At 37.7% G+C, this 26,059-nt stretch overlaps 2 long non-coding RNA genes across 4 annotated transcripts in view; one reads left to right on the plus strand and one right to left on the minus strand.

The window, feature by feature from the left end:
- Positions 1-1,676: 1,676 nt before the first annotated feature.
- On the minus strand, positions 1,677-20,385 carry LOC109145495. 2 transcript variants are annotated; one of them, XR_002046883.3, is made up of 4 exons: positions 19,751-20,385; positions 12,280-12,339; positions 11,606-11,697; positions 1,677-10,553 (listed from the first exon to the last, which is right to left on the minus strand). It is a non-coding gene; the product is annotated as an uncharacterized LOC109145495 (long non-coding RNA). The 2 variants fall into 2 exon arrangements; XR_002046884.3 differs by having other exon boundaries at positions 1,677-10,371; positions 19,751-20,384.
- The window catches only part of LOC109145494, a 46,592-nt gene continuing 37,924 nt past the window's right edge, over positions 17,392-26,059 (plus strand). The window contains exons 1-2 of one of the 2 annotated variants that reach the window (XR_002046882.3): positions 17,392-17,593; positions 21,488-21,592. This is a non-coding gene — a long non-coding RNA (uncharacterized LOC109145494). Of the gene's footprint in view, positions 17,594-17,716; positions 17,787-21,487; positions 21,593-26,059 lie in introns of those variants that run through there. The other variant, XR_002046881.3, reaches the window with a different exon arrangement.

Below are 26,059 nucleotides of genomic sequence, written 5' to 3' on the forward strand. Positions count from 1 at the left end.
TAAATTAAAAGAAAAATCTAGTATTTACATGGCTATGTCAAAAAATCTGAAATGCTGTAATAACTTATTGTACATTATTGGGTAAGCAAGTCCCCAAAGAGACCAAAGTTTACTCTCCTGAAACCTGGTGCTGTGGTCCTGCTTTTTGCCCTTCACCCTTTTTGTAGGATCATGAACCCACAACCTTATGTAGCCAAGGCTGCCCCTGAGTTTCACATCCATGACTAGTTCTTCCTTGCTAATAAGTAGCAGGACCAGCAGAGCACCCTGCCTTCTTGGCTCCTCAATCACCCATCATTCACATGCTCTAGAAAATCTCCAAGACCGATTGAACCCTTTTGTTTTGTCCCTCCAAAAGATATCAGGGTGGTTGAAGTCCCCCACAATGACCAGGGCCTGTAAATGTGATGTTTCTTCCAGTCATCTGAAGAAGGCCTCAGCTACTACTTCCTCCTGCTAAGGAGATCTTCAGCAGATACCCACTGCAGCAGCAGCCACACTGGTCTACCTGCTGACCTTCATCCAGCCACAAGCTCCCAACTGGCTCCTTACCTATCCCTGGACAGAGCTCTGCGCACTCCTGCTACTCTCTCACATAAAGGGAAAACAATTCTTTGCACCTTCCCACTCTGGTCTTTCTAAGGAGCCTGTATCCAACTATTACAGCACTCCTTTCTTGGGAGCTCTCTTACTACACTTCCCTGATCCACTGACATAGCGTTATGACAGCACACAGACTTCTAACTCCTTTTGGTTTGTTTGGTTTTTTTGGTTTTGGTTTGTTTTGGGGTTTTTTTCCATACAGCATGCACTAGAGGCATTTCACAGATTTTATTAGAGGTGCGTGGCAAGGTTTTGGTAGCAGGGCGGTTACAGGGGTGGCTTCTATGAGAAGGTGCTAGAAACTTCCTTTTTGTCCAACAAAGCTGGCTCTAAGATAAATTCACTGTTGTTGGCCAAGACTGAGCCTGTCAGCAATGATGGTACTGGTCTGGGAAAACAGAGCTAAGAAGGGGAAAAATTACTGCTCAACAGCAGCTGGGAGAGAACAGTGAGAATGTGAGAGAGAAACAATTCTGCAGACAGCCAGTTCAGTGCAGAAGGAGGGGCTGGAGGTGCTGCAGACACTGGAGGTCAGATTCCCCTGCAGCCCGTGGTGCAACTCATGGTGAGGCAGCTGTGCCCCTGCAGCCCATGGGGTCCACAGGGAAGCAGAGATCCACATGCCAGTTGTAGAGAACTTCATGCCAGAGCAGGGGAATGCTCAAAAGATTCTGTGACCTTGTGGAAAGCCCATGTTGGAGCAGGCTTCTGTCAGGATCTCTGACCCTACAGAGAGAGGAGCCCTCATTGGAGGAGCTTTGCTGTCAGGACTTGTGATCCATAGAAAGGGGGTCTCATTTTTGACTAAGCTGTTCATAAAGGATTGCACTCAATGGAATGGACCCATGCTGGAAGTTCATGAAGAACTGCAGCCCACAGGGAAGACTCATTCTGGAAAATATGTGGAAGACTGTCTCTTGTGGCCCATGGGAAGGACTAACATTGGAGCAGTTTCCACAGGACTGTCTTCTGTGGGAAGAACTCCAGGCTGGAGCAGAAGATTCCAAGGTTCTTTCTTTACAGGTGTCAGAGACAACATGTTGATTCCAACATGTAAGACTCCACAACTAATAAAGTTGTAAAGTGGGTATGTTTATTGCAGCACTGGATGCATGGGAGGTAGCCCTCAAAAACCATGTGTGCCCTCCATGGTGTTCAGCTCGATATATATCTGATTACACGTTACATATGCATTAAATTATACCATATGCCTATACATATTCATTGTCGGTCCCTGCTTCATATTATAATTAGCTCAGACATCATTAGCATTTTAGCATGCCGGTACAGTGCCACCTGGTGGTCGTGGGCTGGGGTCTCAGGGATGAAGTAAGGTCTTCCTCTGGTGAAGTAAGTAGTCTTCCTCAGGTTCAAACTTTTCACCTTGCTCTCTTGCACTGCACACTGAGTTCCTGGTCCAATTCCAAGCCTCAAGGCTGGTTTGAACTGGTTTAGGGTCCGAAAGCAGGATCTTTTGGTCACAGTTTCTTCCTCTTACCAATGGTCTGGCATCTTACCCTTATTCTCCCCTGCATCCCTCCCTTTTACCTGGCCCACATAATAAGTATTGAACAAGCGATACACATTGCTTAGCAAGCAGCTGCAAAATTAAGCAATACCAGCAATTTCCACAATCAGCAATTAACTCTTAAAGCCTAAGCTCCCTGTATCAATGTGATGAACTGACCACAGCTCCCATTCCTGTTCCCGTGCACTGCTTAGGGAAAAAAGGAGGTAGAAACTTTGGGAGTAAAGCTAAGTCTAGGAAGAAGAGAGGGAGGGGGAGAAGGTGTTTTAAGATTTTTTTTTTATTCATTATGATTATTTTATTCTCATTTGGTTGTCAAAAAATTAATACCACAAGTTAAATCTGTTCTGCCCATCACAGTAGTTGATGAGTGATCTATCCATCCCTGCCCTTATCTCAACCATTTGTTATATTTTTCTCCCTCTGTCCAGTTGATGAAGGCAGTGACAGGGTGGCTTTTGGTGGGCATTTGACATCTAACCAGGGTCAAACCACCACAGAGAGGCACCCAATTGTGCTGACTACTGAATACAGGCTTGAGAGCTCTCCCAAGAAGGTTATTTTTGAGACACTTCCTTCTTTTCATGCCTGTTCTCAAACAGATTGCATTTCACTCCTGTTTTGTTAATTACTGTGTCCAGTTCTGCTCCCATCACCCCAGGCCTTTGGCTTGCCTACTCCACACACAGCTTCCTTACTTGCTGGGAAACCTCTCCCTCCCCAGTTATTCCTATTTGAATCTCTCCCTACCAAGTGTCTTACAAACCATACCAGGCTGCTGACAAAGGTAGATTTGTCCTACATAATCAGGTGGATCTCATCTCTTCCAAACAGCTATTGATCCCAGAAGTGGGTTCAAAAAATACTATCATTCTCTTTATTTTCAGCTTGAAATACTACACACCAGCTTCACTAGCTCAAAGACTCTTCTAAACCCTTCATGTCATTTTCAGACAATACAAGGAGTTTTGGTTGATTCATTAAATTTACAATATGGATGTCCTTCTCAGGTTTCTTATGCAGCATAACTATTACTCTGTATAAAATATTAAGCAACCGAATCGTTAGTTTTAAAGGAGATATTGATTCTACGATTACCTCTGTTCTTTCAGTAAACATTCTTGAGATCTCAAGTATTCATTCTCAAACACATAGTTTCCACTGTAAAATGATGGTATGCAATTACCACATGCAAAGAGCCTCTGGGAAACTCATTACAAGCACAAAATGTATGAGACATTGATATCTCATCTTGGTATGATGTGATCATTAAGATTACAGAATTCCTATAGCCAAACTTAAATAAAGACATAAAACTCCACATGCAGTTTTATTCACACATCCAGATTCTTCCAGCAGACTTAGATGCAAATAAAACTAAGCTTATATTTTTGATCAGGGTAGCCACCTATGCTTTTCCCATCAGAAATAATTCTACATAAGCTGGTGAAAGGATTAGGTTCCCTAACATGCCGCTTTTCCTTTAATCTATCTTTATTACAATTGTTATTGTACTTCCAATAAAATCAGTTGGATTTTCACTGGTATAGTAAAAGAAGCAGAATCAGATCAATTACTTCAGCAGCCCTCTTAACCTTTGTAAACTGCAGCTAAGCATACAGTGGGCAGGGGAGATGTTACAAGGCTTTGAGGTGACCTGGAGCAGAGTGATGCTGTTCAGAGCACACAGCACACAAGTGCCAGGCTGCCAGAGCCTTGAGGAAGATTTACCTCTCCTACACATCTGAGCCTGCCAAGCCTGCAGTCAAAGGCAACTTTACGCAGCTTTTATAAATATGGGAGACCAAATGGCAAAATGGTAAGCTCAGGGGACACAGTGTTGCTGTAGCAAAAAGCCCTATGTCCCATCTACCACTGCCATCAGCTTTGCAGCTGGAGAACTTCAGTTTAATCCTCACACCAAGGTTTACCAGTGCCTTTGAAAAGGATGTCTGTATGCAAGCTGCTAACAGAAAGAGGAAAGGCTCCATCCAACTGAGATGTGGCATGAAGTCAACATTTTTTGAAACTGATGCTACTTCTGCTAAGACTACAGCAGGTTTCAAGTCTCTCAATATTTTGATGAAAATGAGCTGTATTTTCTTCAGAAACAAAGGGATTCTGAGTGCTTTAAAGAAAATATAAATTTACAGCTGTTGTGCATCTTGAACCAGGTGCCTTTCATCAAAGGGCTGGTTTCCTGATAGAATTTAAAAAGCTTTTAAAGAGGAGGACGTTGTTGCTACTTAAAATACACTATAGATTTTGCTACAGGTGTTTGTTTTTCCATTTGTTTTTCTTTTTTTCTTTTTTTCCCCTGATTCCTTTGTCATTCCTTTCTGTCAGTGGCTGGTCATTCCAAATTTAGCTACCAGCAGTCAAAGGCAATGGTCAAAAACTGGCTCACACCTGCAAATCAGGTAGTGATCCTTCCCTTTTGCAGATTATTTTCCTCCTCTTCTCCACCCTTTCTTCAGCCATACTAAGCATGCCTGTTTGACAAAGGAGTACTGAATATTGATTTTCAAGCTAAGTTCTTTACAGAGTGAAAAAATTAAGATTCAATCAGAACAGTAATTTTTTTAACATGTCTTTTTTAATGTGCTAATGGCATCTGAGTAGAAATCATGTCCACGTAAGTCTTTGGATTTGCTGAAATTTTTATGACATTTGCTATCAGATGCAGGAGCTAGCTGAACTTTGAATAGAAGAAGTGTCCTACTTTTAAGCAAACCAGCTTTTTTAAATGTAAAGAGGTCAGCCTTCCAAGAGATGCCTAGAAGCCAAACTCAGCTAAGGGCTGCTTAGTGTGCTTAAGAAAATTAAGGCAGAGTGACTGTACACGTAATACTTCAAGAAGTTTCTATTGCTATGACCATTTCCCATTGTAGCTAGACATAACAGGAGTGCTTAAAATGGCAGGAAATTGCATTGTGTTATGACATGCAAACCATTACCTGGTGTAAGCCACTGTCTTGTGTATGATTTCAGTTTCACCCTCCATAAGTTGTTACAGAAGGATTTGCCATTGCCTGGAGGCTAGAAAGTTTGAAACAACCAAAGGTTTAGATTAAGTATGGCACATCCTTATACCCAGGGCTTTGCAAAGATATTTCATCCAACCTTCAGAAAAGTGCCTCTAGCCCTTGAAATGACAGTCAGATTTGTTTTTCTTACACTCTGTGGGGATTAGGCTTCTCTTGAAGTTCTCTGCTAAGGAGAGACTTTTGCTATCTTTCTGATCAGCTTAAATATGAATTTTTCCTTTATTTACTCTTCTTAATCATAATTTTCTTTGTATGAATTGAACATTGTATGCAAACTTGCTCAACTGCTAAGGGTCAATCTTCAGCAAAGACTTAAAAGGCACACCTCCTTAGTAACTCAGCTTTCTTATTTTTAGTCTGAGAACTTTGCTTACAAACTTTGTTCCTGCATTTTAGGAACTTTAAATTATGATCTCTGCTTGCAGATCTGTGACTTTGCCTAAGACTTTTTTTCTTTCCCCTCCTGTTCCTAGGCAATTGCTGTAGCTGTCAGCACATTACCAGGTACCTAGGGCAGTAGCTAGCATCTCAGACAGCTTCTTAATGAAAGACCCATGCTGATCCTTCCATTTATGCATTAGATCATTGACTGATCTAGGACTCACTCTAGACCTGCCAGGTACAGCAATGTTATTTTAATCCATTCCCAGAAATGAGCATTCACAGTGCAAGAGCCCTCTAACATGGTGCACGCTGCACCACTTTTTCCAAACATACAGCAGCGTCCTAAATTACTAAGTTTATAAATGTAGGTTTCTGAGGAAAGGTATTACAACAAATATAACCTTTCAGCAGAACCATGGTGTCCACTCGCAAACAATCAGGGAGCACACAGGAAGATGCATATGTAAAAGATAATTTCAGTCTTTTATTCAAGAGTGGATAAATCCCAGGACTGCCTTCTAAAATAGGGTTAAATTCAGCTTTAAAGGCATAACTTTGCACCAGCATCACTCTTATCAAAAAAACCCCATTTATATTTTCATTATAAAGTTTAAATTCATTTGATTGATAGCTAATTACAATGCTTGTGGTACAAGAAGAAAGGACACTACAACTGTGCATTTATTTTCATCTGGATAAGCATAGGGGAGGATTGTTCCAGAGTGCTGAATGCACGTCAGACTGGACAAGTTTGGTGTATCAAGCCAATGCTTGTGTGTGTGTGGTTGCAGGTGGGTCAGGCCTTGCTTCTGCTGAGCCAGGGCCCTGCCCCCAGACCCCCCAGCCTAGGAGAGCTGTCAGTCAATCAATCAATCAATCACACAGCAGGGGCAGTGCTGACCCAGCTCCTGACTGGCCAAGTGACCAGAAGTCCCACCTGAGGGACAGGCCCATGAAGGGCCAAATGTTTAAAAGGGGTTGACTGTGAAGTAGCCATTCATCTAGACCCTGCCTTCTCCTGGTGTTTCTAACTCATGCTGGAACCCTAGGAGTTGGTAGCCGTGTGTGTGTTTTTCTGTACCTTTTCTGTCTTTCTCTCTCTTCTCCTAATTCTCTTTTTCATTGAACATTTTTGAGTAACTTAGTATTTTATGGGTTTAAGGGCTTCTAAGTTGAATGGGCTAAGTAAATGCTAAATTAATGCTAAGTAATGTTAAAATAAGTGCTTTATATTGAATTTGGTGTTGTATTTAGTCCTTTGCTAAAGTTTTCTTAATTTGCTATATTTTTGCTAGAAAACTTTTGTGTGATGTTTAGCTCTTGAGAAAATCTGGTTGGTATTTCTTCTTTGCGTCTACGCAAAGCAAAATAACCTTGGTTTAGCCCATACATTAAGTGTCCAGGGTGTAACAATGTGCAACATATTTACAGGTCTTTCTTCAAATCAAAAATAAGTATTTTTTTGTGTGTGTTTTTTTCCTTCTTTCCATTGTGGATGTAGTTCACTACTAATGTAAAAGAAAACGATTTTTCTACAAATATAAGCCAATAACTATGCCTTCCAGGAAATGTTCATTAGGGATTTACTCTATTTTTATATTTCAGTTTTGTGTGTATATATGTGCATAATATTCACCTGTGTACTTTTCTGCCTTCATTTCTTTATATCTGACTTTGAAGAAACTTTTTTTTTACTTATTTCTTTTGAACTATGTTCATCCTCTATCATAACAGTTGATTGTCCCAATTCCATGTGATAGTTTCTGTGTATGGCTCCTATACATCAGTAATGTAAGGAAATGTTCTCGTTTGTTTAATGGCTTTCTGCATTCCTCAGTGATTTCACTTGTATATGGTGAAAGTTTTGCCCCACTGGTATTAGCAGTATTAGCACTGGCTCTTAAACTAATCTGTAACTGAACTGAAACTGTGACCTATCTTCCTTGGACACTTTGCAATGTTTTTGTCATTCTTTAATATTAAGCAGATAGCAAATCTCTGTAAAGTTGCAGAAATAAAAATTATGCCTTTTTGGAGGCAGCTGATCACTGATTTCAGTGACCTCAAGATTTCACACAGTATTTTTAATGCTAGGGCTTGAAATCACACCTCAGCTGTAAACATTCATATTTCCTCAATGGGTTGAAAATGAAGTGCTGAGATAACAACATTTTATGGCTTCACAAATGCTCTCAATGGATCTTAAAATTTGCCTTTTGGCTGGGCGAATATAAAAACTATATCAAATTTATAGGAGCCTATAGTTCTTTGAACCAGAACTTTACTTTGACAAAAATAACAAGCACACTGGGACTCATAACAGATTTTAACACTGAGGTTTAAATAATATTCAGATTTTTAGGTATACATGTGTATTTTACCTAGTCAAGCAAAGCCATATGTATATCTATCTGACTGTAAGCATGGTGGTCTGACCTCAGCTGGTGGCCAACTCCTTGTTACTGCTGTTCCCGCAAGACAGACAGGGAGAGGGGAGAGAGTATACAGGGAGTAAGACAGACAAGGTAAACAGGTCCAAAAAAAAAAAATTTTGAAAAACCCAGCTCCCTAGACAGCAAGACAAACCCCCCAAACAAACAAAACTTATACAAAAACTACAACAACAAAATAAAAACAAAACCAGGAACAAACAAACAAACCCACACACAGAAAGAGAGAAAGCAACCTGCCAGCAATGGCATTGTCAGGACTAAAATTCACTTGCCAGTATTTGTCAAAGCACAACTCTGATGAACACTAATCCCAGGGAAGGAAATTTAAAAACATATATGTAAAAATGTATAAGGTGTGGTATATAATGAATGAAGTGACATTATCTAATAAGTATTGAGATTCAAGCAGTTTTGCAGAAAAATGTCTCCAGTGGCTGTTCTCATTTAATTGGTACCCTGTCCCCAGTGTTTTGTCTATAAATCATGGGCCCAGGTACATTTTTAAGGGTACTTATCAGAGCTACTTTCAAATTGTTGCAAATTTCTTCCTTGAGTTTTTTCTTTCCCTTTTGGAACATAAAACAAATGACCAATTAGTTTCCTATTCTGGAGAAAAAAAAACAATCTGAGAACCTCTGTGCCACCTGCCTGAAGCAAATTTGCACTGTTGAGTTATATCAGTGGATTTTAAACTTAAAGTAATGGCATACCCTTGACCACAGCAGCATGAATGGCTCAGCTAGAATTGTAAATGATTTTTGTATGTTGCCAGTAAGACATGTCAGTATATCACACTGTGAAAAACGAACGTGAATTTGTGACAAACTTGCTGCTGCTGTCAATCGAGGATGGTTTTGTGTTACAATGAAGGCACAATTTGGATGTGTCATACTGTTCTGAAAATGCTAGGTGGAATATAAAATACTGGGCAGAAATGGAAAATGATCAATTAGCCATATTGCTTGAAACCATTAAATAAACATCAGCAAATTGAGGAAATCTGTAAGGATGACTTTCATCACAGTTTATAGTTAGTGTTTATGGATTCAGATAAAATGACAGGTAATGTAGTAAATTTATACAATGCCATTTATTAAGGTTCTCATTTTCATATTGTCTGAATAGCATATCATAAGTCTCATTAGCTATTTTACACTCTCAGATTTTTATTTAGAACAAAAATGTAAGTTTTAACTTAATTATGCATCCATGAATCATGGCATGCAACATTTCTGAAGGATTCCTTTAGTGCAGAAGGACCACTACAGGATCTACACATCATTTGAAAGGTTTTGTGGAGTGTCACTGCTGTGATATTAAAGGGAGCAGGTCATGCCTGAACTATGGTTGATAGAGACATAGACTGGTAAAAAATTCTTTAAGTATCTCATAACATTCCATCATTCAGGAATAGTTGAGGACAGATGTTTTCCATCCAACTGATAGTATTTTCACACTGCTTTCATTAAGCTGTCATTTTAAAAACTGCTTCAATTCGAGACCCCTTCCTGCTTTGTTAGTCTTAATGTATCCCTCTGCACCTGGTATGACGGGAAAGGTTGCCTTTGTTGTTGTGTATAAATTTACTAGAAATTAGAGCAGACTCACAGACACAATTACCTACACTAAGTCTGAATGTAATCATGCAGTACCAACAGGTTTGGGCAAGAACAGTCTTAAGAATTTACACTTACTTATGGTCTAATCTGAAAAGCTTTATAATGTAGTAAGGCATTGTGAATTCAAACATTTATGCAACTTTGATTTGAAGGAATCGGTAACTTTAATTTACTAATGCTGTAAAACACATTGTTCACTGAGCACAGAAAAGGGATGCTTCAGCTTATCCTGAACAGACATAAAACAAGATTCAAAAGCAACAGTGATTTAGAAAGTACAGAAAATAAATGTATATAATTAAACCAAATAAACCTTTAGAAAGTTTAGGAAGGTGCAGACACTTGGGTCTCAAAGTTTGAAAAAGCTGTGGATGTAAATTTTTCTTCCAGAAATTCCATTTTGTTTTTCTTGGTCTCAGACATCTTCTGTTCTTGTAAAATGCAGCACTGAGGAGCTATAAACTTATAAAGGCAATAAAATATGTTTCATAAGAAAAGAGTGTTTTCAGAACTTGTGCTACAAAACAAGAAATGGGAAATTACATCATATACATTCAGAACAGCAACAGCAACAACAAAAGAAATGTCTTACTTCTTGTTCATGAAAATGTAGAATAACTTGAAGTAAATCACAAAGTTTTGACAGGTTTAGAAGTGTCTCCTTACATCCCTGAGATCAGAACACAGCTTAAAGTTTCATTCCTTGTTGGAAATCAGAGCTGCCCACTCATGCATACCTACATGTGAACAAGGATGAGAATGGGATGGCATTACCTTCCTTCTTACAGTCACACTGAAGCAGGGCTGTTGGAGAAACTGGGCACCTGGTCTCTCTCTCTAGATATGTTTCCAGCAGAGAGCCACATGCTGTACCTTGATTGTGATGCTACCAGGTCACATCCTGCAGCAAATGTCTGATCTGCAGGATAAGGTAACCTTAGTCCAGCAGCAGAAAAGTGCAGAGGACTGCGCAGTTCCCTAATATATGTCAATAAATTTATATGCATCCAGCTGTTTTTAAAACTGTCTATGGATAACTGCGGAGGGGCTGGGTGAGGCAAGATGGGGGCAGGAGAGGAGGGAGGGGGAAAAAAGCAAAAAAGGAAATTAAAAAAGTTTAACAGGAAACATTTCCTTTTATATCTGGCTTCTATTCCTATAAAAAAAAAAGGTGAATGAATACCAAGGATCCCAACCTAGTCCCAACTAACTTGATAAGCACTTCTTTTGTGCTACAAGGAGTGATGACCACAGTATCCTGTCTCATATGAGTATTCTGGGGATGTATGGATTTTAAGAAGCGCCAGATACTTTGATAATGAGGAATCAAAATTTTAAAAATATAATAAAATTCAGGCTGTTGATGAGAAAAGGACTTCCTGAAAATGGTCTCCTAGTTTTCACTGGAAGTATAAGAAATATACTTAAATAATTGACCTGTCGTTGCTTATTCATTTGAAGAAACTATAAACCTGCCGGATAGCAGAAGCACTAACTGCAGGTTTTGATTTGTTGGATGTTGAGGTTCTTTTTGTTAATATTTTTGTCTAAAGCACTTGTTACTTTTCACAATTTAACTGCAATGGGCCTTAACATCAGTGTTGTTACCTGTGTAGAGAGCTGATTAAAGGGTGATAGCTCACTTTTACTATCAGTTGTACACCATTCCACTAGGTCATTTCCCCACCCTGTTTGCCACAGATTGAAAAAAAGACTTGAGAACAGACTTACAAGATGAAAATCAATTCTGAGTGTTTATCTATTACATTAATTTGCTTAAGGCCAGCATCTGCTTCACTCTTGAGAAGTATGATCTGCTGGAACTCTTCTCCCATGTGTAGCCTGAACAAATTAATGTTCTTGGGCTCAAAAATTTGGACAGTCTTGCACAGACTTCATAAATACTTTCCATGTCTGTGCATTCATAGCAAATGCAATATTGCATTGCACATTATTCCAACAAATACTTACCCACAGAATAATTTAAAAAAAGGTTTTGCAGTAGCTTAGCAACCAGTAAAATCCTCTAATATCCATGCAGAGAGTATTTATTAAATCTTCTCCTGTAGAATTACATGAAAACTCTTTAATACAAAAAGAAACAAAACCTGATTTTAAACATTCTTAATAAGACTAAACATTAATTGAATTTCTCCCATCTTTGAGTGAATAGAATGTGTAATTATTGATTGTCATGTATTCTTTCCAGGAGTGCTTTAGTGTGATTTTTAATACATATCTCTATTTTACAATTAATTTTTGTCATTTTTCTCCTCTTTTAAAGTTAAAATTCTTTCATACAATCCAATTTTACAGAAAGTTTTTACATTCTGTCTTTATTCCCACTTCAGTATTTTTATCAATATTTTTACCTTTTCTTTGAACACATTCAATTACACTATATGGGGCTTACTTAATACCATATCTTTTATGTTGCAGCAGAGAGACTTTAATATATGAGGTTCTAAAGCTTAATAATTTCTTTCACACAGCATTTCTTTCATTCCATGTAACATAAGTTTCACTGATGGCCATAATTTGAAAACCAAGTTATTGTCTCCTTTCTTCACATCCACAATTATTTCAGAGTTCCACAATGTAATATTCCATTATTTGGATTAAATGAAGTAACATTAATTTCTCACCTCACAGTTCATCTGTATGTGATGATTCACACACTGATTAGTTACACTAGGCACAAGCATCTGAAATAAGAAAAAACTGCTTTTCAATTTATGATTTTTGCTTTTCCTTAGAACTTTAATAAAATTTTGAACAGGATTAATTTGTTCTGTGTGTGCTGCATTTATGTCCCTTAGTCTGTCACTGGCACACAGCTGACTTGCAGCTTCCACGTTGCAGAAAATACAGGTCAGGTTATTCATACAAATTTGTCCAATTATGAGTGTTTACCCTCATCCTATTTGACATACGATGACTGAGAAAAACTTTATTGTCCTTTACACAGATGTGCAAATAAAAATGGCTCAAATGATCCAGTTTGCAGTAGAAGTAAAATGAAGGTCTAAGTATTCTGAGATGAGCTTTAAAGAAGGAGGGGCTGAAAAAACATACCTCAGTAATATTCTGAATGGCTGAGATGTGTATTCTTTTCACTGCATTAACTGGTGTGAATCTGCTTTGCTGAGAGTAAAGCTCTGTTCAGACCTCTTGTCAGCATTTTAGGACAGCACACTTTTTATGGACCTGCTCGTGCCTCATCATAATGTCACACTGCTGCTGCCATTCAAGACTTGCATGTCACGTTGACACCTCAGCTGCACCTTTTAAACTATTTTGGAAGGAAATGGGGCTTCACATACCTTTGAGATGTTTATGCCCCCCACCCAGTGTACTACAGAAAAGTCAGCCTAAGTCGGAAGTCGAAGAGCAAAGTGTAGCTGACTAAAAGTTGTGGCACTGGGAGAGGATCCTCATGAGGGTATAGAGTTTGGACCTTATATTCTGTGAAGAGTATAAAGAGAAATATGTTCCATTTGAAACACTGACACTGCTTCTTTCAGTCTTGTCCCTGTATTTCTAGAAAGAAAACCACATAAGGCAATTTGAATTAAAGTAGAAATGTTTTTCAATACAATAAAATATGCAACTCAGTAGCAATTACAAGCACTTTGGTGGTACAGAAAAATTTAAGGTGGGACAAACTTAGACCTGGTTTTCAGCATGTGACTGAGGCTAAAATGCTTAGTGAGTTCCTATGTTTTGTATATTCATTCACTTTAGTTCCCAGCAGACTTTGAATAAATTGCCAAATTTCACTTCTCATTTATATGCCTCTCCTAATAGGATTCAGCAAATAATCAATTGGGATAACTAAATCAAAGCTGATTCAAGGCATGTACAAATTCCCATTTTACATTTACATAACCACAGTTGGTTTTGTATTATCTATTAATTCTGTTGTTGCATCAGTCATCCCTGTGAAGCCCAGGTAACTTGCTTAGTTGCATGTGTTGAACTGGGTGATTCTTTCTTAAAGCTTTAAATGATATGAAGGAAATGTTTTCTGTGTGTATTGTTTAAGACAGAAAAAAATGTCCTTTCTTACCAGGTCCTAGTAGCTGAAATGGATTAAAGTGTCCCATTTATTATTAATTCAATTAGTGGTCACCATTCAGGGAAAGGCTGATAGGTGCTTCTTGAGTAAACATCTGCCTTAAACATTAGTCTTTATTTAGCTGTATGCTATCAGTTTTCTCTTTTGCTTCACAGTTGTGCTGACTTCTCTGTAACAGCCCACTGTGGTTTAAAATGGTATTCTGAATTTATTGCTTCCACCAAAATCCTCCAAACCAAGCACCACTCACTCACACACTCCTTCTTCCCTCTCCCTCCCCTTTGCGGCAAGTTGAGTGAGAACTGGAGGCCCAAAAGGTGAGGATCATGGGTTGAGATATGAACAATTTACTGGAAACAGCAATAAGGTAAGAAAATGAACAGTAAGAGCAACAATACTAATTACAAAAGTGTACTAGAGAGAGGCAAGTGATTCCCATGCAAAACACCCACCATGGAGCCTGACCTGACCAGCAGCACCCTACCCTGACCCATAAGAGAGATCTTACTGCGGTGACTCTAAGTTTTGCAGTACTGTTATCTACTGTTGAACAGAGACAAAGAAAAAAAATCTTCAGTCTTCCCATCCAGAAAACAGGCTTACTATGACCTTCATGTTAACAATCCTTATGGCAGTGCTATTTTTATCTTAACTTGCAAGGGTTTTGCAGAGAACATAAATAAATGCATAGCAATTAAAAATCAAGTCCTAACAGCAGTTAACTCAGATTGTCACATAAAATGCAGGAATCCTGGCTGAGGATTCCTGTAGGAGCCAGATGATTTGTGGGTAGGTGGACACTTCAGGTAGCATTTTGTTAAAAGCTGGTATTAAAGGTTGAGTCCAAGCACTAATCCCAGTGCCAATACTGTAACTGATTGGCAGAATTTAGCCATAGAAAGTGGATTTCTTTAATTTCATCTAACTAAAACTAGAGACTATGTCATCAATTACTTAAGACTGAGTGTCCAGGAAGTCCTTAACTATTTAATGATTTTCAGTTTACTGACATTTGCTAATTGTGCAGGTAAAATATTTAGGTAAAACAGAATGTAAATGGTTCAGATCAGGGTAAAGATACTAATAAAAATATTTAATTAAACATTAGTATGGTTCACAAATTCATTTACAAAGATCTGAGGATCCAGTGTTTGCTCTCAGATAAACTGAGTCAAAGGCAAAACCTTCTTAAGTGTCCAATTTGCATCCAAAACAAGATGAATTGAAAGACAGATGCTCAGACATGCTTGAACTACATCCAAATTAACCTCATCAGATCAAAGGAAGAGAAAGTGTCATAACTGGTTTCTAAAGTAATGCATCTTTAGAAAGGAGACAAACCTTTACCTTTTCAAATGATTCTGCAACTTCCTAAATACTCTGGGAAAGCAGAAGAAATGTATCTACAAGATACACAAATTAAAGAACACAATATTTTAACATCCTTTGAAAAGAAGAAAAATACAGTTCTGTAACTTTTCAGAAAGAGGATACAACAATGTTTTGATGCTTATGGGTGTAAACAGGTACTTTCTGGATGTGTGTTTCCCTCTCATTTTAACCATTTCGTTAGAAACTTGTGTCAGTCAGTTTGCATATCTGATATTTCCTTTTGAAAGATAACTCTGCTTTGCCTTTTCTGTAAGAGCAGCCCTGTTAAGTGGCTGTTTTCACACTCCTGAAACCACCAGAAAACAGTAGCCTACAAGAAAACATTGCCTGAAACCATCCAACAGCTTGTCCCAGAAGCTAGCAGGACAGGATTAATGGAACACTTTTCCACCGGTGGTATATTCCCCATAGCCAGGAGAAATAATGTGAGAGAAAGATTACCATTTTCTTCCTTTCTGTTTGAGATAACTCTTAATCCTGTTTGAATCATTGGAAACTGGGAGGTTTACAAAGGCTGAGAATCTGGTGGTCAAAGTCACTGTCAGATATCTTGCTATCAGCATGACAGTGTTAAACCACACTAAGAATAAACTGTTATTCCTGTTAGCTTTTAATTTAAATGGTGCACTCTGTTTCACCTAAAAAAATAAATAAAAGGGGGAAGAAAGCACCAGTTTTGATGCACAACATCTGGGATTTGTAGTAGGCTAAGTTATACAAGTAATGGATTAAAGTTGCCCTGGTTTCAACTGGGATAGAGTTAATTTCTTCTCAGTACCTGATCCAATGCTGGTTTTGCATTGAGTATGAGCATAGTGTTGATAACACACTGATGTCTCAGTTGTTCCTAAGTAGCGTTTATTCTAAGTTGTCATGGGTTAGCAATCCTGGAAGTGATGTTCTTGCAAAGAAGTGCTTACAGCTTCCTCTGTGACTTGACAGAACCTATCAGCTGGCTAGTTTGAATATGGACAATTTTTTAAGCCACTTAAAATTTTCACTGCCTCTGTGGTCCACATTTAAGAATGGACAAAGCCCGGGGGACCTCTGTCCTGTTTCTGGTGCTGGGACAGGTAGCTGCAGGGCCTGTACAGGGCCCGGCGGGCCCAGGCCAGGCCCTGCTCAGGCCGGGCTGGGCCGGGCCACAGCCATGCTGGAGCTGTGCAGCCCTGTTCCACCTGCGGCCCCCCACAGCACTGTAATGTGCAGACGGCGCGGCCCGGCTTCCCCCTCTCCAGTGCAGCCAAAGATTCAGCTGAAGCTGCCCCGCTGCCCGGCAAAGATCATGCGACCAACAGCGATAAGCAAAATTCCAGCTGCAAGGCCTGGATGAGATTAACCCTTTTAGTGCTGTGAAGAGCTGAAAAACCTGAGGGAGGAGAAGGAGGAGATGCTTAAAGCTGAAATTCTGTTGTAAAGCTATGGTGGTGATAGACTATGATATATCAGAGTACCCGTTGTAATTTCATGAAAGCATGGGGGGTGGAGCGTTCAGACTTTACTTGTGAGCTAAAGCACCTATGCTAAAATAAGCAAATGCTGAAGCAGCTGTAATTTGATGAGAAGTTTGAACAGGGAGAAATGGAAGTGATGAGGACTCTTGCTCCAAATTGGAAGGAGAAGACCTCAGTTCCTTGAGATGCTCCCAGAGATAGTCCTAGAGATGAAGATGATGAGGACCCTTTTTCTCCCAGGGAAGGGGGAGGGCCTCTATTCTCAGAGATGAAAATGCTCCCGGAGATGGGTGAAGAGAACTTTTATTTCTGAACGGCTCAACCTTAAAAATATACCCCAGTAGCTCAAGACTGGACCCTCAAAAGCAGTTGTGGGAAAAGCTGCAAGTCATGGGAGGGGGACTCCCACATGATGCGAGCAGAGAACCAACCCCAGCGCCTTTCTCATTGTTATAATGTCTCCATAGTATGAGCAAGAGAGACTCCTCTTCCTAAATGAACTGAACAAGGTTATTATGGAAGTGGTAAACTGACTGAACATCTCAAGGGTTGTCTTTTTACATTGTCAGTGGGAGAAGGGAGGAAGGTGGGGGGAGGAGAAGTGTTCTGGAGGTGTGGTATGATTCCCCCCCCCCCCGCCTTCTTTTAGGTCTATTAATAAACTTCTTTATATTCTTTCAAGTTTTGTGCCTGCTTTGCTTTTCTCCTAATTCTTATCTCACAGAAGGTAAACAGTAATGAGTATTTTGGACCAAACCACTACATAAGTCAAGGACTTTTTCAGTCTCTCCTACTTTGCCATGAGAAAGTACACAAAAAATGCTGGGAGAGGGAAAGGCTGGAACAGGTGACCTGAATAGGCCAGAGAGATATTCCACACTAGAGAATGTCATGCCCAGCATATAAACTGGGGGAGTTAACCAGATTATTATTTATTTATTAAATAATACTTTTAATAATAGTTACTTATTTACACAGAATGGGGAGGACTTTGATCAGGATTCAAGGATGGGAATTGGCCTTGGTCAGCAGGTGGTAAGCAATTTTATTGTGCATCTCTGTTTTTTCTTTGGGTTGTATAAATGACAATGATTTCACTTTGTTTCAATTATTAAACTGTTCTTAACTTAAAAGTTTCTTCTTTGATTCTCCTCACCAGTCCCTTGGGGAAGGAGGAGGAAAATGTGCTAGTGGCTTAGTTGCCAGCTGGCCTTAAATCACAACAAAGGTAAAATATGTACTCTTCTGACACAACTGCATTTTTAAAAAAATTATTAATTTTTATTATTTTATATTAATGTATAAATTCATTTATATTAATGAAATATCTGTAGAATTTCAGAAATTCTAAGTTATGTGAGGGGTTGTCTCTTGTTTACTTTTTTTTTGGTATGTTTGTTTTGTGTGCCTTTTTTCTTTTATGTGCAGTGATTCTACAGGTTTCTCTTTATATTAATAACTGTGGATAGATTTTATATTTTTTATAGTAAAAAATTCCTTCTCTCTCAAGTTCCCTTTTACCATAAAGTTTGATATGAAATAATTGAATAAAGATACAGTTGAGGATGTAATTTTTTTATTGTCCTTTAGTTTAAGAAAAAGAAGAGTGACATGTAAAGAGAACAGTCCTTTGACACTATTATGGTAGAGAAAAATGAAAAATAACTTCTAAAATATTCATTTAGGCTTGAATAGTGTAGCATAATGATAACCACTGAGCACATAGTTTTACAAGATTAGTTAGAAACTGTGATTCAGGGTAAGGCAAATTTTGATCTGAGACTGAAACATTAGATTTTTATTTGACATGCAGTATGCACAGTTATGTTGTTTCATAATACTAATATTTTTCCCCAGGATTGATATGATACCCTTCTATTTAGAATAAATAAAAGTCATTGGACAGAAACATATGTTTATAAATATGTTTAATGATTATTTTTCTATGGAATGAAAAAAAAAACCAAGAGAGCTTCTACACTTTCTCTTTCAAAATACCTGTGGGTAAAAGAAGAAAAAACTGTTGTATGTTTATTATTTGATTTACTATTAACTACCTGAGTTTTATAAGAGAAGAATTTGTAATTCCACACATGCAGGCATCATGTAAAAGGAACTTGGGTTCTTAAAGGATCAAATCCAAAGAATAAATCTTACATTGCAGACAGCCTGTTCAGGTAGCATTTGCATAATTGGGCTTTACACACTTGAGTTAGCACTAACTGAATTCAGTGGATGCTGACTGTGAGATAGGTCCAAAGTGTTGCAGATTTTCAGTTTGTGTGACTATATTTCCATTATTTTCAATTGGAAGTTTATGGGAATAAGGACTACAAAAGTAACTTCTTAGGAATTCATGTTTTAGACAGAACATTAAACCAAGATGTATTAAATACTGCAGGTGGATAAATGCTTAAAATACTATGCTTGTAATAAATCAGGTTTTAAGATCAAATCAATGTTTAGTCATTATATCAGAGCAGATGATGCCAGTATCTTTTTATGCAGGTTTTGACTGTTGAGAGTTTAATAAATTAGCCTTTCATTTTTTCATATGTCTCTTTTCTCTATATATTTGTAGTCATGTTGACAATACTGTTTGAAATGTATGGTGAGGAACCCCAATTGTTCTGTTTTCATACATCCCCTACTCTTTAGAACCATTTCTCTAGGAAGGATATACACAGAAAAAAGGAACACTGAATCAGATCAAGATCAACTCCACTTGCGGCAAGAATAAACCTGCAATATGTATCCATATATTAAGGACAATAAAAATACATTATATTCTTTACACAGTGCCCTTTTATTTGAGCTACCATCAAAAACTACTGTGGGCTACAACAGAAGTGGAAGTATGAGACAAACAACACTAATGCCTAAGATTCAGCACAGACTTAATAGTATTTAGCATGTCAAAAATTAATCTGTGCATTTTTTTAAATGCACATAGGAAAATGTAGAGTTCTTTAAGAAAATGAAGTCAGCTCCATAGAATTGAGCTGAAGATGAACTACAGGTTAGTAACTATCTTCTGGTTTCAGTATATTGCACTATTTGAGGTTTTTTTAACTTAAGACCTGTGAAAAGGCTTACTTGTATTTAAAAAAACAAATGCATGGGAGAGAGAAAAAGTTTGTAAGTTACAAAATATATCATAAAATCATCTCTACTAGCAACAATAAGACTTACCAGGTTGGTTGTCAGATGCTTGAACTGCAGTTAACTTAATTTTCATGAGAACTTATGCTTTTCTCAAGACCTTGAAGAGCTATTTTCATCTGTAAGGGTGGAATTAATCACCTGGTGTGGAGTCAACTAGTCTCACACATAGAACTGAGGGAGTTTTTTATTTCATATTGGTAAAAAGATGGGTTTTATGTGGTAACTCTACAAAGCTAGTGCGCCGATTCTTAAAACTTTACACTATTTATACATTTTAGCAAACAAAAGAATCATGTTTCCTTGGCGGCATGTTACCACTCTCTGGACACATTGTTAAGTGTCCCTGTGGAGATATGAGTATGAACAACAAAATGTAGCTGCTTTTGAAAGTGGTAATTGGTTTCCCCCTTGCCAAGGCCTTGCTGCACCTGCAGATAGGGTGCACAAAATCCCCTGCTTTGTAAAACTGCTGGAAACATGGAAAGTATCATTCATATGCTGAGGGAGGCAGAAATGGGAGATCAATGGACAACAGGACTAATAGGAATAATTAAAGTGATATCTTGAAATGTGTCCTGAGAATGAGAATTTATTGTCTATGTTTAGTTCCACATACATCAATTGTATTTGGAAAATGTAAATACAGGAGTGGACTTTTTGTTTTCAAAGCCTGTGCTGTGTTTTCTGTCTAATCCACTACATCTTTCCCCAGAACATTTTTTTTGGTAATCTCTATCAATGTCTTCCACTTACAAATATTACTTTACTGGGGAGATAGCAACATCCGTGTACAAGGTTTTTCCCTGCTTATCCAGACACCAGTGAGGTTCTCTGCTGGATGTCAGGGCTGGGAAACATATTTCACCATATTTAACCCTATTTTCTCGCAAAGTCTTTGATCATTTGGTTTCAAGTTGCTGTCTTCCTTTCAGGGCTTTCATTACACTTGGTCTCCCATATGAAGACCTATTTAAATATTAGAAGTCTGAAATCCTTAGCTGAGATTGCTTGTAAATTATTCTAATTAATTCAGAGAACTAGAATGTCACAAGTAGTCCTAAGTTCCTTAATTTCCTAATAATCATCATCTTGTAAGCTCAGTTTTAGCTTTTTCCTTTCTGTTGAAACACACAGCTGTTGCAGTCTGATTTGTGGACTGTGTCTTAAACAAAAACAAAACAAAAAACCAAATAAAATCTGGATTGCGTTTAGGATTAATCTTTCCCTAGACTTTTACCAAAGATACAATTGATTCTTTCAGGTTTTCTTGACAGGGGTTCTATGCTTCTGGCCTGAAGCCATCCTAGTTGTGACCAGAAGCAAGTATTTCATGTTTTGTGATTTATAATATGCAATGCTTACATCAACTCTGCAGGGCTTTCTGCCTTCAGTCAGGTTATATCACCTGTAAAGAGAAACTTTACTGCACAAAGCTAAAATTTGTTCAGAGCAGTGCTGAACAGCTTCTCATATAAGAGCTGTAATAGAAAAACTGTCAGGTTTGGTTTTGCTATGTAGTGTTCTGATAAAGGCAGTGGAATGAAAGAGAGAGAGAGAGAGGCAGTGTGGGGGGAGGGGAGAGGAGAGAGTGAGTTGTGGTTTGGTTTTGGTTTCTTTTGTCCTAGGAGATTGAACACTAAATTGCTCGACTAAGAGCTGAAAGATAGGAAATGTTTAATGCTTTAGTCCTGAGTCCCAGATAGGTCATCTAATGCAAGGTGAAAGCATGTCACCAAATTTGGGAATGTTGTGTTTTGACATTAGATGGTGTGTGAAGCTTCGGTTAAGGGCAATATTCACAGAAGACCTTAATGAAATCTGGAGTGAGGTCTGAGGCTTCCTTCTTTATGAATGGGAGTGACTATTCAGGTAAGTGCTCTCACTGAGAGTAATCAGATTTCTTCCTCATTTCTGGTCACTTCTGTGGTTTATAACTGACATTAGCTCTTTGTGGATTTGCAAAATATTTGGTACATCTGATTTGTAATTTATGAATGTATTTTAAGAACATTATCAAAACTCATTTTGATTTGGATTGCAGAATTAAACCTTTATTACTATACATGTTTAATTCAGAAATAAGTCAGCAGGTAACTATGAAATGTTAGGAAAAAAGTTAAATGAACACTCTAGTCAATCTTTTGCCTTTGATATGGAATATAAAGAGGTGATCTAACTCTTTTTAACCCTAGGCTTGTTTTCTGAAATGTACTCCATTCAGGCATTCCTCTGAAAGCCACATAAAGCTGGTTGCTAATGTGAAATAAATGGCTTGAAATTTTAATTCATACAAGGATTGATGTCACCAATATTTTGTGTAGTATGTGTAATTCAGTTTAATAAATATTTAACAACTTCTTCCCTTAAAAGGTTCATGCAAACATCATTTCATGCATACTTGTAGACCTGTGGATCATGACCATTAACTGTTTTTTGGAGAAAAAAAAAAAAAGACACATTCAAATAAATTATTATTATTATTATCATCATCATCATCATCATCATTGTGACACAGCTTTGTATAGATTTTTAATTTCTCTGTACGTCTGACTTTGTAAGAAATTTAGAATTGAATAGACTGTTTCAAGTGGAAGGGACTGTAGCTAGATGCTGTGGCTGGAGTGCACATGAAACAACTTAAACAATACCCTATTGTCAAAGCTACCAGTGGTCAATGGAGAAGGTATTGAATAATGTTGAAACCAGCCAGAGTCGATAATCCCAAAGTTAAACACGCGTGAGGTGAAGATGTGGCAGACCTAGCAAAGTTCCTGACAGAGGAATCAACAAGTGATAGTGCTGATAACTTATCTAAAGCTGTTGAACTGGCACAGCTGGACTGGAGACATTTGACTGTCAGTCAGTTCCTGTATCAAATAAAAGCTCAGTCCCTCTTGTTAACCATAAGGAATTCTAACGCACCTTTCTCAGCGTGTGCACAGAGATTCCTCCTTTAAATTGGGTTACTCCTCAAGGATGAATGAGAGAGACTTGCCCATAGTCACTGGTATGAATGAGTAACATCAATCTCTACTTAAACACCATGAGTTCTTCCTCTAAGAATAAAGAAAGTTCACAGCTGGGGAGAGGGATTTTGGTTACAAGTTTTATTGGGCATTGATGGACCTAGGTTTTTTTAAATCAAAAATTTTATGTTGATTAATGCTTCAAGATAGCTTTAAGTTACTGCTTATAGCCCTCTAAAATAAGGAAATGCAATATTATAGCCATTCATAACTTCTGACATTAATTTTTGGAGTAAAATGCCTTGTTAAAGCTGAGAACTGGCATGTGTTTCTATTTGTCTTGCAGTAGAAAATGCAAGGATTGGATAAAGTATCTGATAAAAATTTCCTTCATGTTGATTTTTAAGTAAAATGGTAGGAGGCATGTAATGGAGCAGGAAGATGACATCTTGCAAAGGTTTGCTTTTACACTGAAGAACTAATAGGATAGGAAGAGATCTATGTTCCAGGACAATGGACTATGAGACTTTTGGTTCATGCCTTCTATATAAAAGAACCCTGTCCTGTAAATATCTACCTTCTCTACACAGCTCAAATATTTGTACCAGGACCAGGAAAGAGCAACACAAAACTCTCTAACAACCTTCCCCTCCTAATCACCACATTTTCCCCCTCAACTACCTCTCCAACCCCACAAAAAAACTAATGCTGTCTATTATTAAGAGATGAGTCACTACCTCACTAACTGTCCTCAGAGGGACAGGATCGTGATAATGTTAACATGTTTTGGATAGTCTAAGGCTATAAATGGCTGCAGAGAAGGAAAAGCAGTGATCTCTTGGTTAGCATGCAAACCTTGCTTTTTTTTCTATATTTTGCAATGAATGTGGATGGCATTACATGTGAGACAATGCAGACGGTTTCAAAGGTTTAGCAGACTTGTTTCTGTATTTTCATGCAATTGCAAAGATTGCTGATTGTAGGATTGAGTGTACTGTCATTGATCAGTCAAAGTCAGTGACCAACTTTCCTTTAGATTCAGAGGGCACATGTTGGGAAAACATGTACAAACCAACCCTTACAGTGACTGAACAATAACCTGAGTAAGTCCATGCACTTTTTCCATTCAAATCATTCTATATGGTGTGTCTAATGTCATTTTTTAAGTGGAGCTAACAATTCATTTTAATCACTGGAAGTGATATTTTAAAAACAATGTTTTGTGTTCTTATGGTCATGGAATATATATATATATATGTATATATTTCAAGGCTAATGTATCTGAAAAAAACAAGCCATTCCAGTGCCCTTGGTGTTGTTAATTTACTGGTCATTGCCAAGAGGAAGAGAGTTTGTCATTTTCAAAATGATACTTAAAATCTAATGGCATAAGTAAAGAACTTTCATAATTATATGTAGCTGCCAATCTTTGAGTGCTCTGTTTGAACAGCTGCTTTCTAACATTATAAACTATTCTAGGTTGCTCATCTAAACCACTTCTAACCTGTGCTTCCATGAATGATTGTTACAGAGCAGATGCAGACAGAAGGGAATGCTAACTGGAGTGTGACATACAGATGTCAGTGAAAGCGCCAGATTTATCTTCCATCAGCCTCATAATGTATAAGGCTTGAATTGCAGCTTTCAAACAAAATAGTTTGGAAGGAAATTCACTGGACCTGTCTAGCACCTTGGAAAATTATTATTAGGTTGGAGGCATAGTTTTTAGAAATTGAAGGTGTAGTAGTACTTTAAATGGTTAGTTCAAGATAATATTTACAATCAAACTAAGCTCAAATTTTTAGAATAGCACTTCTCAGAAAACTTTGGATATTACAGGGCTGGGCCTTCTCTGATGGATTCCTTTTAAATGTATAAGGTATTGTATTACATTAGATATTGTATTTGTTAGACCTTCTACCTTAAAATCTGAGTTAAAACTGAAATGTTAATTCATAATTGCACATTCCGTGTGGTCTGAAGGAAGACAAGAAATGACTGTGTTTTTTATGTGAATTACTAACTATATTCTAGATACAGATGGAAGATAAATATTAACTGGAAAGGGATCTGTCAGCCTACAGTGGTGGCTTTCACAATTGAACATACACATACACACACTCTCTTGTATATATGCTTTCTTCTCACCTTTCTCTTAAGTTCCATACTTTAAGGCTTTTTTGTTGGATCAGTGGATCACTTTTGATTTGCAACATGATGAACATAGGTACAATTTCAGACATGTTTATTATCCACAAGGAATTACATTCTTGATGAGCATATGATTGGTGTTCGTGTGTCATTTCAGTAAATTTCTGTCTTTAACTCCGCTAGCACTATGAATGAGTATAATTAAAATGCACATTCTGAAGATACCTTTAAAAACATTCTGCAGAATTGTTGTTGCTATATTCTAGAGCTTTGGGTTGCAGTGGTCTAAATTGTAAACTCTTTATTTTAGGATTAATGCATAAGCACTTTGTGATGTAGGCATGTGATGAAATCTTTTTCTTGCTCTAAGAAATATTTTAATTTTTATTTTCAATTTCTTTTTTTTCCCCTGTGAATGTCTAAGAGGGAAACATTCCTTCTTAAGCATTGGATCTTGTTTTAATGTTTCTTAATATGTTGCCCTGTGGTAGGTATGTATCTGACATCAGGTAGAGCAACATTATTTAGAAGTGGGTTGTGGCCTTTTTGTCTTCCAACTTCTTATTATTTAAAATGGGACCTACTTTTCTTTTTCTTTCAAGGCATTTCACACACAATCAGTGCCTATATCTGTCTCCTTTCATTCACTACTGAGAAGCTGATTTGTGTCTCTGATTAATCAAGAGTGACAACACTTATTGTGACTTTTTCAAACAAGTATCTTTGGCTTTCTACTCTGCAATACTGCTTTGCTCATACATATACAAAATTTTTAGTACCTTTCTAGAAATCTTTTTTTTAAATTCACCTTTGAATAGTACCTACAAGAACTATCTTGATAGATTGCTGTGGGGCTGATCATATTTCTCATCATGTTGACCAAGTGTCAGCACTAGTTTGGGAAACTAATTTTCTTATTGTTTTCACCTACTCCATGTCTCTTGTTTTGCACTTCATGCATGAAGAAAGAATTAATTTTTTTTTTCACTCTTTAATGTGCTTAATGGAAACTATTCAGGGTCTTTCTAATGATGAATTCTTTTAAATGAAACTACAGTCCTACATCACCCTGTGGGATTCACCAAACAAAAATCAACACACAGCCTCTTAACAAAAGACCACAGAAGCTGCAATTGTTTTATAGATAAAACTGCTGCATTTAAATTATGACCCAATCAGGTTGCAAGTTTTAAATTTACGCTGCAACATGACATAATTA

Source organism: Corvus cornix, chromosome Z (genome assembly GCF_000738735.6).
Source record: "Corvus cornix cornix isolate S_Up_H32 chromosome Z, ASM73873v5, whole genome shotgun sequence".
Lineage (NCBI taxonomy): Eukaryota > Metazoa > Chordata > Aves > Passeriformes > Corvidae > Corvus > Corvus cornix.